Source organism: Varroa destructor, unplaced genomic scaffold, assembly GCF_002443255.2.
Source record: "Varroa destructor unplaced genomic scaffold, Vdes_3.0 BEIS01000004.1, whole genome shotgun sequence".
In the NCBI taxonomy this organism is placed as follows: Eukaryota; Metazoa; Arthropoda; class Arachnida; order Mesostigmata; family Varroidae; genus Varroa; species Varroa destructor.
This window is the reverse complement of record NW_019211457.1, coordinates 41,789,043-41,804,286: the sequence shown is the minus strand read 5'-3', so window position 1 is coordinate 41,804,286 and position 15,244 is coordinate 41,789,043. Positions and strand designations below refer to the sequence as shown.

Genomic DNA, 15,244 nt, shown 5'->3' with positions numbered 1-15,244 from the left:
GAACCGAACGTTCCTCTAAAAATTACTAGTATTCCTTTAATTTCTACAAAGAACATGCTGATTAGCAAAATAAAAGACGTTATTGCCTTTCGGTTGATTGGGTTACCCAACTGTTCAGCTTCCTACGACTTGTCATAGGACCAGTAAAAGCCATTTTCGGTAGTACCACGTATCGGCACAATGCAGTTAACCTTTAAGAGAAACCATAACGTGTTCTCTTCTCATTTGGTGCAGGAGTCATTGAGAGCTAGCGGAAAAAGCTGCCAAGTAGTTATATTACAGGGAAATTTTGTTTATGCTATCCTGAGAGGAGGTTACGAGTGAACAAAGCAGAGATTCTCCTCAAAATGACAAAGAATCTAAAATAATGAAACAGAACGCTAAACTAGCCCTTTTGCCGGACAGATAGCAAGCAAATTCAACGCGCGGGTTTTGGATATCTCGCTGTCATCCACTATTTGCTTCCATACTCTGCCAAAAAAACAAGGGCCGGCGTTGCTTTCCATTGAGAGTATGTGTTATCTAAGGCAACTCATTGTAGGGGTACGTGCAATGTCACGTCGTATCTGCGTAGGCGCTTTTTCCTCACGACGGTTCGTTACTCTACCGGCGAACAATGAAGGTCGGCTCTTTATAAAACGAATTTCCACTTTTGGGCCAATCTTCAATGCCAATTGTTCGAGCCATGCGGACGGCCGCTCAAGCCTTTGACGCATTGTTGTACCATATGGAAAAAAAAAAGCCATCATCGCCATTTTGGCAACCGTAACAGTTTGAGTTGTAACAAAGAAAGCTAGGCAACTTATAAACAACTTAGGTTTTGCTTCCGCACCTGGAGCTTAGGTGCAGCGCGTACACACACCTCAGTCAAATAATGAAACACACACCTCAGTCAAATAATGAAGATTATGTAGTTGTTAGCGGAGTATACAACTGCTGGTAGAAATGTTCTCAACATCAGCAGCATTAGTCCAAGTTTGTCGCGTGCTTAGCCTTGTGTCTGCGGGTCGATTAATACTCGACGTTTGCGCGCTTACTTAGTCTGCGTATGCTTCAAGCACACGCCGAACGCTTCAAGCACACGCCAAACGCTTCATTTTACCATAAGCACGTACATATATAACAGACATACATAAAAAGTGGAAGCGCCCATTCGAAGATAAGAGGATGAAACCTGTTTTTCCCGCAGCTCCGAAGTATAATAATTCCGTGTCTAGACGATCATGACAAAACAAGCTTGTGTGGTTCAAGCTTACATGTAAAATATTGAAGTCAGGATCGTGTGGCCGGTTCGCGCATCTGGACTTCATTGACTCAGCACAAGGTCTGTTTCTCATTAAACAGATACTACGTAACGCATTGTATCCTGTGAGCAATTCGCTCTCTGGTTGGACATAGTAGCATCTGGATCTTCACGCGTGAGTTCACGTCGCTCATTAATGCTTTGTGGAGAAGTTAGACAGTCGCGCTCTTCACGGGTGCCCATCGCATTCGTGAACCGCAATGGCCGAAAGGTGCACCGGCGTAGGCGATTCTGAAGAGCTATCTTTTCAAATGTGCTTAAATAAAATACAGAGCTCACTAAGATGGGTAGATAGGGAAGTGTTATCGCATGTAGTCGTTTGTCAGAGTGTTACAGCGATGTGAGCTACTGAAACACCCGACAACGCCCTCATAATCTATTCGCTTACTACGGACAATGAAGTGCTTTATTTTGTATATTTTTATTTCAGATTACGTATCGTAATGGTGACGACCACTGGCTACACAAAAGTTGTATTGTAAAGTTTTGCCTATAGATTTCGATCGTACGTAGATAACGATGTCGGCCTTCGATATGAAGTCCAACTAGCAAATGAAGGATTTGATTTCATTGAGAATAGGTACGCTATTGAATCAAGCGACGCTTCTATCCGATTCATTGTTGCAGTAGTAGTTGATCAAATTATATGCAGTCAGTTAGTACGTAGCCGGGGCACTGGCAGAGCCGACTGTATCTGCTTGTAAAAAAAAAAGTGAACCTTTTACTTAGGCCTGTTAGCGGTAGCCAGTTAGAATGAAGGTGAAATTTAAACGCACGCTAGCGTTTGCCCTGCGGCCCGACGACGTTGAGGTCTTCGTGACGGCACGTCCCAAAAACAAATTTAATAACGTTTAAAAGGAGTAACAGACTGAATCAATCGATCAGTTGTCATATCACACTGTACTGCGTACCTTTATTTAGCCATTGCACATGTAATAGTGCATACGGAACCGATACAAAGTCGGTGATGTATTGGATTTCCAAAAAACACCGGGCTTAACTCTCCCTAAACGTTTCTATCCACCACTCATACCACAACGTAATAATGGCTCATTTTCGCTTACATGACTTCGCCAACATCGGAAGAGAAAGATGCCCGTTTGCCTCTTCTGATCCTGAGGCGAAACAACTACTAGCATTGATAACCGTCTTTTGGAAACGTTTGGAAAAACCGTTCATAGTAGTAATAGTTTACAATAGTAGCGAAAACAGTAATTTTCGACGATTCTGTGATTTTTAATTGCGAGTGTGTAATGGATATTTTTCTTTTACAACTTACGCGCTTATGAAACAGCTTTGCAAGCGTTCAGAGCCTAGCTGAACGACAAAACTGGCTTACGTAGCGGTCCAGTGATCGGCTGATTTGTCGCACTTACCCTGGCACACTGCTTTTGACCATTTTTGCTGCCGCTGTGAATATTTCTTTCGTGGACCCAGCGGTTTCGGCCAGGTTTGCTCAGCCCTTGGCAGGCCTGGTTGTGTCAGAGCGGCCGCAGCTACTCGATGACAGTTCTGGTCGCTCATAGCAGCGGTAAGTGACATAAAACTTTCGAATCAACTGAAGGGCATTGAGAATCGTTAGCGACTGGTCTCGTCATCAAAACAAATACCATTCAACAACGCATACGAATTGAAGGAGACAGAGGAAATAAGGGTCTAGCTGAGTCAGAAAAAGACGCCGCCAGGTGTCCGTCTCATTGCCACCGCTAGCGCCAGTTTACGCTAGCCACACACGATGCGAAACACTACGAAAATAAAGAAAAAAAAAAACACAGAGTATGAGCCCCCCGAAGTCCTCTTTACCTTATTTTGGTTCAGGTAGGTGACTCGTTGCCTTCTATTCGGGGAAGTTCTGGTGTTTTTGTTGTCCGACCTCACAGTCGCTTGCAGGGCAGTGCACTTCACCATTGCCACCGCGAAGCGCAGCTAAAACAAACTCTGAAATCGCTGGTAGCGTCATATTGCTGGTGCTTTTTACACCTACATTACAGCATCCGTGGTGGGATAGCTGCTGAAGTTGCTTTCTCTCAGTGTGTAACGCTTTTTGTTATTTCACGTTGCTGGTTGTTATTTTTGTTGTTTTCGTTTAAATGTAATGTTTTTCCTGCGACTTTATTCCGTTTTAGCTGCAAAGTGGCTTTTGTGGCTTCGACTACCGATTCGCGACATGCTAACTGGTTGGCTGGTGGTTTGTAGAAAGTGTTACTGGAGGAGCTTTTGGGAGTAAACAATCGGGCTGGTATAAGTACTTATATCTTGAAGAAGTTTATTCTAGGTATACTATTTTGCCACTGTGTAAAGACGGCTATATTCTTTCAGTTGGAAACATCGATGTCTAAGTTTCTGCATTAATGACTTTAGAGCCATCACTTACTTTTAAGTTTATCAAGGTTTAGGCGTTCCTAAATTCATGTAAGTTCCCTTCAAACATACTCAAGCAACACACGCAAACGGCAAGATAAGGTATTGCTTAATTTTTATAATGTTGATTTTTTCAATCGATTATTTATCTAAGCTATATTCAGAACCGTCATTATGTGTTTTTTCCCACAGTTTTGCAGATGACAGCAACAAACTGATACGTTTTGGACATATCGTATAGGGAAGGAAAACGTCATAGCACTTCGTTAATGGAAGGTACAGCTCACGAAAAGTAAACATTGTGCGTACCCAGCCATAGACTGAGCATCAATGACTAGGCAACAAACATGCCCAGTTAATCACCGATAAATCAAATTGTCGGAAGTAAACAAAGGGTCACATTTTATCTCTTTCGTAGAATGCTAATTTTTGAGATACGAAAAAAGAAACAAAGCAGAGGTGCAAAAAAAGGTGATATATTCTGTTACTTGAAGAGCAACGGAATTTAAAAAAAAAAGAAAAAGCTGTACTGAATAAGGTATAGAAGACGGGACCAATAATTCAAGGAACAACGATGACGCCGAACGTCTAGATAATGATGGATAATGATGAGTGGGTCTTTTTTGCCACACCATGGCTTGCTACTAACCTAGCTAGAACGTTGTTCAAATAATGGCGGCTCTACTGCTACTTCGTTTGGTGACCAAATTTGAATCTGTTAGGGGCAATTAGAACGCTCTGCGAGAAAATCGCGACAATTTACCCTTCAAAAGACCTTTCTCTTTCCAATTGAGATTGACGACAAAGCTTTTTTGAACGGTAGCAAAACGGCCCGTTGTTATAATAGTAGTAATGCAGATAAAGATTATTGCAGTAATAGTAAATAAAACCAACCGATATTTTTTTTGTTGCCAGCCTCTTCCTCTTTTGTGTCACACATCGAAGGCCATACGTCACATCACTCGTATAGCTCCGTATTACGACTTCGCGCAGGCTTATTACCGGGCGGACACTGCTGTCGTTGTTTCGGGCCAGCGATAAATCGGCTAGGGAGACAACGTTACTATAATGTACTTATATAGCTATTTGTTAAAGTGTAACTGTTTATAGCACTCAACAATTTGTTGCTACGATTAACAATTAAAAACCGTTCAGGTTGGACCCACATGCAACTTGGCCGTAAAAAACGTCGACCGTATAGAAAATTTTTGAAAAATGAGTAAAAGCAATTTTCATTTGAGAGCACATTCCATTTACAGCACTATGACAGAAACTGGATCATACTACGGTGAGTGATATAAAAGCTATACATCGTCTTGGGCAGTCGGACCTTGCAAACGATCGGCAGCTATAATTCCGGCTTCGTTTTTTTCGACAGTCTCTAAATATTTTGTAAGTTCTGAATATATGAATTTTGTAAATTCAGATATTCAGAACTTACAAAATATTTAGCTTCATTAGGTATCAAGACGTGTAACCTATTAACTAGAACGATCTTAGAATTTATATCTTATTTCTCTAGCGAATAAAGGCTATTTACTCTGTGAAGCTTTAAACTGCGTATACTTTTTATATGATGATAATATTCTCAGAGGCTGGGTTGAAAGAGATTAGTAACATTGTCTTTACCGCATAAGCACCATTCTATATGCGCTCATAAAATATAACGAAAGACGGCGCCGAAATAACGCACCCGAATAGCCCAGGCATACGTAAGTTTGCGCTTCCTTCCTTGATGCACAAAGTCCTTCAAAAGTAATTATAGCTGTCCCGAAAGGATTATCAAAATACATTTTTTATAGGATAAATCGATGAAGCCGCTTTGTAGGCCGTCTACTTTATCGACTCGCATTCCTATTTTTTTTATCACTTCAGCGATAAATTGGACTTTGTACTATGTATTAACCAAAACTCAAACGAGATATGCGACTCATACTTCAGTCATCGTCAGATGCCGGCTAGAATTAGGTGAAACTGTGCTCTCACTAAAACGAGATAACGCGTGCGTTGTCGTCTCTCGTTTCTATAGAAGCTCCCTCTAACATCGTTTCTGTTGGTCTTTTCCTGACGTTGAGTCCTTGGCCTCACAAACGCTCACTAACCCTCCATATATATCTATAGCTGCAGCAATGCATACATATGCATATAGATAGGTCCATCTAATTCGATCTCGACACGATTACTTCCCCTCGACATTATTTTGCTCTAATCTCGGAATCAGTGGCGGCGGTAGTGCGATGACTGGGTCTCCCGGCATTTCATGACCCACGCTCTTCTCTTCCCAAACTCCCTGGGCAGACTGACCACGTACTATAAGCTATCTGTCTCGCGATTTGGTTCTTTTTCGTCCCTCGTCACGGCGGCTGCCAGGCCGGTGTCAGTTGGTATCTTGACATAGATGTACCGACTTCTTTTTCTTTCTTGTAGCTATGACGCTAATGGAGGTGATAGTACTACGCGGACCCGAAACGCGTGCGATGTTGCTATAGCCGTGGTACTGCAGTAGTTGTCCTGCTATTGCGGTTGATGTGGCCCCGGTCCTTTGTTGCTGCTGCCGCCGCCGTCGCCGCCGCCGCCGCCGCCGTCATTTCTCCTCTAAGCGACTAGCTAATAAAATACAATTACTATTACGAGAAGGCAGACGCGAACGAGCGTACGGAAAGAATTTTATGAATGCCGTTCGCAGAAAGGTCGTTCTTTCAGTAACATGGGACGGATTCTGTCAGACCTATCGGCGCAGATCCTACTGCTAGAAGTACTACCGGTATGATCGTGTTTACCATGTAGTGCTACGGTGAACCTGAACAGCGTGCGGTTGCAATTTCGCTGTTGCTAGAACCGGTGCAGCTGCCACAGCCGAGTCGGCCCACGTGTCTTGTTTGTTCTCCGTATTCTTCCAAGCGTCCTTCCCAAGCTTACTTTTCCATTTTCATCTTTTCCAAACTACGTTCGAACCTCGGCAAACAGCGGTAATGTCTCATACTGCTGTTGCAGAGAAATATATCGCTGACATGGGGCGGCGTCTGGTGAGCTTAATTTACCACTGCATCGCCGTCACGACACGCCGCCAGTGCCAGAGATGATCGCTCTTCAACGACCATTACTGCTATTGATGTTGATAGTATAGCTGTGCCCGCGTTCATCGCCCATGGCTGTACTAAGTCGCGATTTGTTATTCTATGGGGCCCCCGTCACTGATCGGACAGGACGAACTTTTCTGCACAGCTCGCGGTAGGGCTTGAGCTAATGCGTGTAATAGCTCATTGGAGCATACATAGAATACTATACTACGAGGCAGGCATGCCAGCACACGTAAGAGATAAGCATAATCATTGCCAACCGTTATGATGTTTACGATATTATGTCACGAAAGGTATTCGGTCCCATGACTATTGCTAACATGAGATCAGCAGGCAGAAGAATGTAGAACAGTCGTCAAAAAGTTGATGATGCTCATAGAACATTGCTTACTGTTTGCAAGGGATTACATAGTCCTGACTAGTCGTTGAAGCGTATGTTAATGGTAAAGTTCCCACCGACAAATGTCTCAACACCGACGCACCGAACTGGCGCGTTCAACGACAGTGTGAGTCAGGAATTGATGGTGCCCTACAGAAGCGCCACCGACAGTTAAAGCACGTGAGGTTTTGTCCGAGATGTCGCTGGCCGATGAGTAGAACCACTAACCTGACGGTGCTCTGCACGGTTAAGGATCTTGCAGGGCGGGCTAAAACGCGATTTTATTTATTCGTCACATGTTACTTTTTCTCTTTGCTATTTCCGTTATTCCTCTGGATCGCTTATTCAAGGCCCATTTTTATTTTATTTTAATCTATTCTGGCTATTGGTTAGAAGTTTCCCGGTAGCCGTGGGGTGGCGGTTTACGAAAACCTGTATGTGCCCATGCACACAAAATAGTGTTAGTAAAGAAGTAAAAGTGCAAGACTATTACAGCACATAGTGTTGACCGGTTGTTTCGACGACATTATATATCGTGTGTCTACACCAAACAGGTTTACCTGAATAGCTAAGCTTGAATACAAGTGCAGCCTTTAACAACTTGTCGAAGTATTCGGAGCTCGCACAAATACCTAGCACCTCTGTTGTCTTCATTGGATGTGGTGATGTTATACTAGGCGCGGCTAGTTGTTTCGACAAATGACTCACAGATCGTTCCACCGTGCGTCGTCGTTTTACACTTTAGTTTATATAGGCTTGAGCTATAACCGTTTCTTGCTGCTGAACCGCCACGGCTTACTATCGTAAAGGGCTTTCTTCGCTAGAAATACGTGCAGGCCTCTGATGGCAGCCAGGATGATGACAGGACGGATCGAGGAACAGGCATTGAGATATTGGCTTATTGGTCACACACCATAGTGGTGATCAGAAGGAAAAGTGCAAATATATATATACATATGAGTGTCCCTTGCTTTCACCAAATCAGCTGGTCGTTCTTGATGTGGAATAGCAGCAACTCTGCTGAAAACGATGAAAAGAATAATTTAATCCATTATTATTATTATTATGATTCGCTGTGTTGCAGTTGTCCCTACCGCGCAACAGACGATCTTCTTTACGAACCGAACATTTGCCAAGATGACAACCAACAGTATGAACAATTCAGTGTTTTTTTTTTTTTTTTTTACGGAAGAACGTTTGCTTATGAATAACAAATGACGTAACAGCGATGGGATAGCTAGAACCTAAACATATACGAGATACCCATATGGATCCGATTTGTGAATGTGCCCTGTGCGAACGTTACTTCCTGTTATAGAGTGTCGTGATTGTAGGAGCCGTCATTTTGATACTACATTCCAACCGAGTGTGTGAGCCCTAGTTTAACGCCTGGCTCGATTCACTGCAATGGCCAAGCGAGCTTTGACTGACGCCACTCGTTTTGTACTTCTCTTCTTGTTCAGGCCGCTCGCCGAACCGCAGGAGTGAATGAGCAGCAGATACGCTCATTGCCGCCGACGACGGAAGCAGGTTTTAAGCAGGTTTCACCTTCTGTCACAGGCCGATCGAAACGGGCCATCAGACTTTTTTCCGTTCCAGTCAAACGATGCGTATGAGATCCTTTCCATCTCCGGTCTTGTGCCAAGTTTGTTGAGCGTCAAGGATGACGTTGGTAGTCGTGGAGACAGGCGTTACTACAATAACATCACAGCATTCGATCATTACCAGTCTACAAGTCTGTAGCTGCCTGAATCGCACGCCTGTATGAGCCTCCATCTACTCGCTCAACAACTGCCTCTGACGCTGCCATATTACGCAGACCCTACGCGACATTTTCTGTTGGGTCGCTAACCCGTACTTACCTTTATAGTGGTTTGCAGTAGCGGTCACAGGCAAATCGTCGCAGCACAAGCATTCACACGGCCACAAACGCCGATGGCTTGCACTAAGCAGTTGGTATGAACGCTTGCAGCTTTGCACAAGGGAGACACGGGTAATGTACTTGCTGCGTAGGCCAGCACGGCGGTCGGCCTATACTTATTTTTTCGTTGTCGCCCGCATGGGCTTCTTGACCTAAGAAAAAGCCAGAAACGAACTCTAATTTATCGCTTTAGCGGACCGGTGGTCTGAGCTGCAAGCTATACTATTACCGCGCAATTCATTTTGCTTTTAACCTCCGTCATCAACACTCACTATAATACTGACATAACGCTTGGTGCCCACGTGAGTCGATTTTCCTCCTGCTGGGTTTTGACGCACGTCATTATCGGATGCTCCCGCAAAATCTGTATTCGCATTGCGGGGCGAGCAACAGCACACGTACGGCACCACCAACTAGCCTAGGCTAGACGCTGTAGTGGTGGTACAACAAGCTTCTTTCATTGTTGTCTATGGTGATGACCTAAAAGTGAGGGATTGGCAAGCGGCGAGGAGAAGGGAATGAAAACACAAAAGGTACACTAAGTAGTTATTATGGAATAGTAGCTAAGGATGTAAGTGACCTGTCTCTTAGCTATGCATCCTGTGGAAGGAGAAGTCGCATATATATTGTCTCATGTGTGCAAGGTGCTGTTTTCCAAAAACGTTTCGTAGTGGACGTACGTTCACCTGCTACTCCGGACAGTAGACGTAATTTTTTTTCTAGGTCAACTTATTTGAACTTCTGTAGTATTTCCATTTGACTGTAGTATGTTTTGTTAATTATGGCCGTCTATGTTTCACGGATAACTGTTTATATTCAATTAACTGTTGTTTTTCTACCTAATGAAAAATTATTTCGTAGCCATCCTTCATCACAAGCAATTGCTCATTGGCTTCTTCGCAACCTTGAGCGGCGCTTTTGTATAAAACATAACTGTTAAAAATATATTATCTCTCGAAATAGCCATTACCAAGGTCATGATGCACTCGCACCTGCGGGTCCGATGAGTCACCGCTACCTCAGCTGACCCGAACCTTTGCATTCGCCAATATACCGTTACCAGAGGAACTGATTTCTCTTTGGCAGTGTAATGCAACAAAATATCAAGGTCTTTGAATCATATATGCTCTTTTGTTTCTACTCTATACGGGATAATACAAAGTCTACTCGCTGTTCGCTATGCACAAGGTACAAATCCAAATTCCAAATTCATCGATTTTTAAACCTTTCCTTTTTTTTCTTTTATCCACAATATGAATTAGTGCTGTAAGTTACTCATTTATCTTTATGTATTTCAACTTCCATCGATCCGCTAATTAGAACATCAGCGCGTTCGAACGTGCCAATTTAATCCGGCCGAGAGCTCTATATCAATTTCAAACTTAGAGGTGTCGACTTTGCGTAATATATCTTCCGGCTATGCGTACCTGTGTTCGGGTGATCCGCGATTAACGAGCTCGTAATATTCTAGATAGATGGAATCTAAGAATACTGAAACAAGATAGCAGCGTTGTTTCAATGTATAATAAGACACTATTGAATAAGGTGCTTCCGTACAAACAGAAATAATACATACGCAGATGAATAGATATTGTATCAAACGAAATTTTGCCTAGTGATTAATTTGCACTAGGGGAATACGTCCTTTGATCGACGCAGCTTGCAAATCCTTTTACAGTAACATACCTAGATCACTTGAGAATCGTTGATTTTTTTTCATCGTTACAACCGATTTGTCATAACTGCACCAAGAATCGTTTCGTGGACGTCGCTTATTGCAATGAGCAGTAAACTCTAGCAGACGACGCGATCATTTTTGTGAGCGAGACCAGGCCATGCCGATTGTAACTCTTGATGGTGGGTTAGGTTTATCACATGATTTCTGACTCGTCATTACTTTCTCTCTTGATGAAGCGGACCGACAAAGGTGACGATGATACGAGAGAGCCGTGGGTAAACGCCAACCTAGGCTAGAGCGATCGCAGCTCACCCAGCGGAACCCTAGAAACCTACAGCTCTCGAGTTAGCAGAGTTCGCTGAACGAGGGCGCCACCAGTTACGTAAGGAGCAAAGCGTTCGGCAACCCAAGTTTACTAATAGGAAGAGGAAAAGGTTTCTTCCCAATAGCGATTCAAAAAGACACCCAGACCATATAATATTAGTTATTTGTGTATTACTAAATGTTTCGGCTATATTTACAGCCTTACAAAACTTGAGATTACAGATCTCATAATATAGTGGCACATTATACGTACTATTTGGAGTGATATTTATTTTCTAAAAATCTACTCACTTGTGTACCCTCGTAAACTTACAAATAGTACGATATAATAATGGATGCCAATCATTACGGAAGCATCAAAAAGCCTAAAGTAGAATGATATTAATTAAACTGTAACATGTTATAGGATAACAATATCACACTAGTACTAATGAATGAATAATGATTATCTTCATTACCTTTTTTTCTTTGACCTTATTTTTACTGATAAGTGTCATCAATTCAATTATGATATTTTAGTTAAGTTGACGTACGAAGTTCTCCAATCGTATCGAGGCGGCTAAATCACATAGATATAACTCACTACCTTAATTATAAGGTAAAGGATAAATCAGGTAGATACACCATCGCCCTCCACGAAGTAAATATGAATTATACTACGATACGGAACTTACGGATCGAATAGCCAAGATTGGCCGCACGACGTAAATAGTTTATTGTTTTAATCTGGTTCGTCAGTTAATGATAACTTGTAACTATCATCGAAAAGGATAATGCCTTATACTCACGTGTACTCAGTCAATTACGTGCTGGTGTACTGGCAACGTATTTGAAAACTACGGAACTAATGAGGTTCCCTATGTTTAAGAAAAGGGGCGTAAACTTACTTCGGCTTCAGGCTATTCGTGAAGCAACATTGAACGGCAATGTCGAAAGTTAAACTCGTAACAACGAAACGTTGGCACAAGCAGTTGATGAGCTGTGGCGGAAATTTGAAAACTAACTTCCCTGACGAGCTTATCCGGTTCTTAAGGTGTCTAGAACGTGGTCCTTTATTATGTTTTCGCATGGAAAACATAGCTATTGTATTTTCTTTTCTTTCGTTTGTCTGCAAATGTTTTAGTTCACTATGATCCCTTTCTATACAGCTTTCCATCTTGAAGCTTTTCTTTGGGTATACGTTAGATCGGCTCTTAGCAGATTCTCAGTTATCGCATATTTTATCGAAATACTTGTTGCTTTCGGTTTGCGTATTGCGAATACGATAAATGTCAGCTACGAATGATCGATTTGTCTGTATGACTGTCTGCCTACCGCTTTCTGAAATCTAGGAGTGAAGATAATCTACCTAATTGTAGATGAGCGTTACATGGTAAAATATGATAACAGCTGCGGCAAAGGCGAGCCACAAAGTGGGTAACCCTTCTCGGTGAGAAATAAGGCTAGAACAGGCTAGAAAGAACAGAACATATACTTCTTTCGTTTCTATATATATATTTCCATTCTGACGTAGTGAGTACTTTATTTTTTTAGCCCATGCTATTTGCGCTGTCCCTTCAGTATTATATTGATGCGTAAGCAGGGTCGCAGACGACATGTCGTCCCGACTTACGAGACACGTCGTCTGCGATCTTTGCGCCGAATCGTACTTGATGATGCTGCTATGACGAAGACTGCCTTCCCGCAATAAAGGACCGCTAGCACAATTCGCACTGCCGACCCCTTCCCTTCAAATGGTTCGCTATTCACGGTATCATATTATTTTAATAGTCAGCCAAGCAGCGGAGCCTCCTAAACGGCTAGATAGGCAAAATGCATGTAGTCGTTGAGTATCGATTGCGCCGTCGCTACGACTACGCCGACTGCTGACTGACTGACTGACTTATTGACCACACATAGCCGTCAGCTGAAATGGTAACCTTACGACAAGCAGGGAATGTAAGCGATCAAGCTCGCAACGTCACAAAGCAGAACTTCTGTTCGTCACATTTGAAAACGAGCACCCGTCATATAGGTTACAGTAGAGGGGTGTCTGCTTGAGGGGAAGACGAGTGTAGGCGGCAGTTTTGAATTTGCCTTCTGAATCGTCTTCTTGAAATCAGGTGCCGTGTTGCAATTAAAAGCTCGATCGCAGAAGAACTGAAGTAGGCGCCAGATCAAAGACATCCTTACGGTATTGATTACGAACTTGATAACTAACTAGCCAATTTAGCTGTGTTTTAATATCATTACTAATCTTCTACCCTTTCATCGCGGGGGCCGGAGGCCGCGGTAAGGCTGTGGTTAGGCTCAAAATTGTTTTACGAAGTAGCTATAGATAGACGGTGCGTTGACAAGGTTTTGCATTTTCTTCTATTGAGTTTTAGCGACGAATGTGTATAGCTGAACCCTGCAATAATAATAGGCTCTCATTTTATATTTACGGCTTAATTTTTAAGAGACCTTAATGATGATTGATCTGTTGTAATCAAAACAGCTAAAACAAAGATCGTCCGCCGACACAAATTGTCGTGTCATCAGATATGGTCTTCTGTTTTTCATTTACTCAGTTCTCGAATGAATTTATCCTCACTATTTTATGCTTCAGCAAATACTATGTATCTTCGGTAACACTGAGATTATACGATGCCGAAGACACGAGCTTTGAAATATAAACAAACAGACCAAACCTCTTATTTATTTGTTGTTTATTCAAATGAGGCCCTTGCCATTCGTTAGATATGAATAAGATTGTTTATCACGAACTTACCCCCCAGTAAGTGTGTTAATGCTTGTCCTAAGATAACTCTTATGCATTGTATAGATAAAGTCATTGAATTCTCACAGCAGGCTAAAGACGGCATCTTTATCTAAACTTGCAGTAGGAAATAGTCATCATATTTGGTATTTATCATTGTTGACCAATGACTATGATGGTAGTGAATATATATATATATATATATATATATATGGATACGGTTATAGACTATGAATATGCTACTGGTATTAGCCGAAAACGCTTATGGCAATGTTGATTTTTGTTCTTAGATAAATATTTAATCTCGATATGAATTATCGTATTTTTTTTTACATCACGATTTCTTGTTTTAACAAGATACTTCCCCTTATAAACAACAATTTTAAACATTTATATTTCGTCTGTTCTCAGCGAAATAAAAATACTTTGACAGAGCTGACGACTGTGACAAAATCCTCGAAAATAAGAAAGATAAGGACAACATTTTGGATAAGACAGTTTTAATAATCGTGTTGATGATATAAAGGTTCCATTGAGTTCTGTTGAAGAAGATGTATAATTGAGGTAGCCAATGGAAAAGGGCAATTTTATAAAGAACGAAACGCTCTTTATAGCGGCAAAACACAGATGTAGAAGACATATCGTAGATTGACAGCGCTTAGGATTGATGGAACCAGAACAATGAAGGCACACCGAAGACATAGATGATTACGAAAAACAGATAGGGGGCAGGAAGGGCGTTCAAAGAATGAGAAAATTCTCACGGCAGGACCACTGTTAGGCCACGTATCGTCAATATACATGTTAATGTGCTGCCCTTGGAGCAGAAGAAGTACCCGGAGGGCTGTACCATATAGTAACAGCATGGCGACGTCGCACTACTCCAGTAATGGTCGTATGGAAGATCCGTTGACGAACTTGCCACACCCACCGACAACTTCAGCTCCTTCGCAACTTCGGATCTGAAATGGAGCATGGCCTTTGACTGCCAAATGATATCAACGAAGCGAGACCCCAACGTGTATGTGTGTGTGCGTGTATGTATGCGTGTAAGAAGCCACCGTGAAAACGACCGAAGACACAAAGGGACTGGGGATTGTTGCAAGTCAGTTAAAGAAAAACGGAGAAGTGGCATTATTTAATAGACCGCTTACGGACTCATAATTTTCGCTCTGTCTCGTCTGTTTTGAAGAAGTTTGTTACTCAACACCTATTTGAGTAACATAAGAGACTCAATCCCTTTCTCTGATCGGAACTGCTGTTCTGCTGTTCGATGCCTCGACCGAACTTTTTGACTGAATGGCCGACATGGCATAGTATCATTAACCAACAAAACGGCTGCTGGACAATAATAATGTTATAAAATGAAAATTTTCCAAGAGGTGCATCTCAAACGAGAGAATATTGTAGAACAACTATTTGATAAACTGCGGGACATCCTATGAATATTGCTATTGAGCG

At 42.2% G+C, this 15,244-nt stretch overlaps 1 protein-coding gene and 2 long non-coding RNA genes across 8 annotated transcripts in view; 2 read left to right on the top strand and 1 right to left on the bottom strand.

Moving 5' to 3' along the window:
- The window catches only part of shot (dystonin-like protein short stop), a 240,444-nt gene that overhangs the window by 27,679 nt on the left and 197,521 nt on the right, over positions 1 to 15,244 (top strand). The gene's annotated exons all lie outside the window — the stretch shown is intronic.
- On the top strand, positions 1,348 to 4,710 carry LOC147756215 (uncharacterized). 2 transcript variants are annotated; one of them, XR_015327286.1, is made up of 3 exons: positions 1,348 to 3,548; positions 3,857 to 3,940; positions 4,580 to 4,710. It is a non-coding gene; the product is annotated as an uncharacterized LOC147756215 (long non-coding RNA). The 2 variants fall into 2 exon arrangements; XR_015327285.1 differs by lacking the exon at positions 4,580 to 4,710 and having other exon boundaries at positions 1,348 to 3,121; positions 3,430 to 3,548; positions 3,857 to 3,931.
- On the bottom strand, positions 5,171 to 10,961 carry LOC147756214 (uncharacterized). Its single transcript, XR_015327282.1, has 5 exons — positions 10,731 to 10,961; positions 10,472 to 10,535; positions 9,317 to 9,524; positions 8,986 to 9,196; positions 5,171 to 8,817 (listed from the first exon to the last, which is right to left on the bottom strand). It is a non-coding gene; the product is annotated as an uncharacterized LOC147756214 (long non-coding RNA).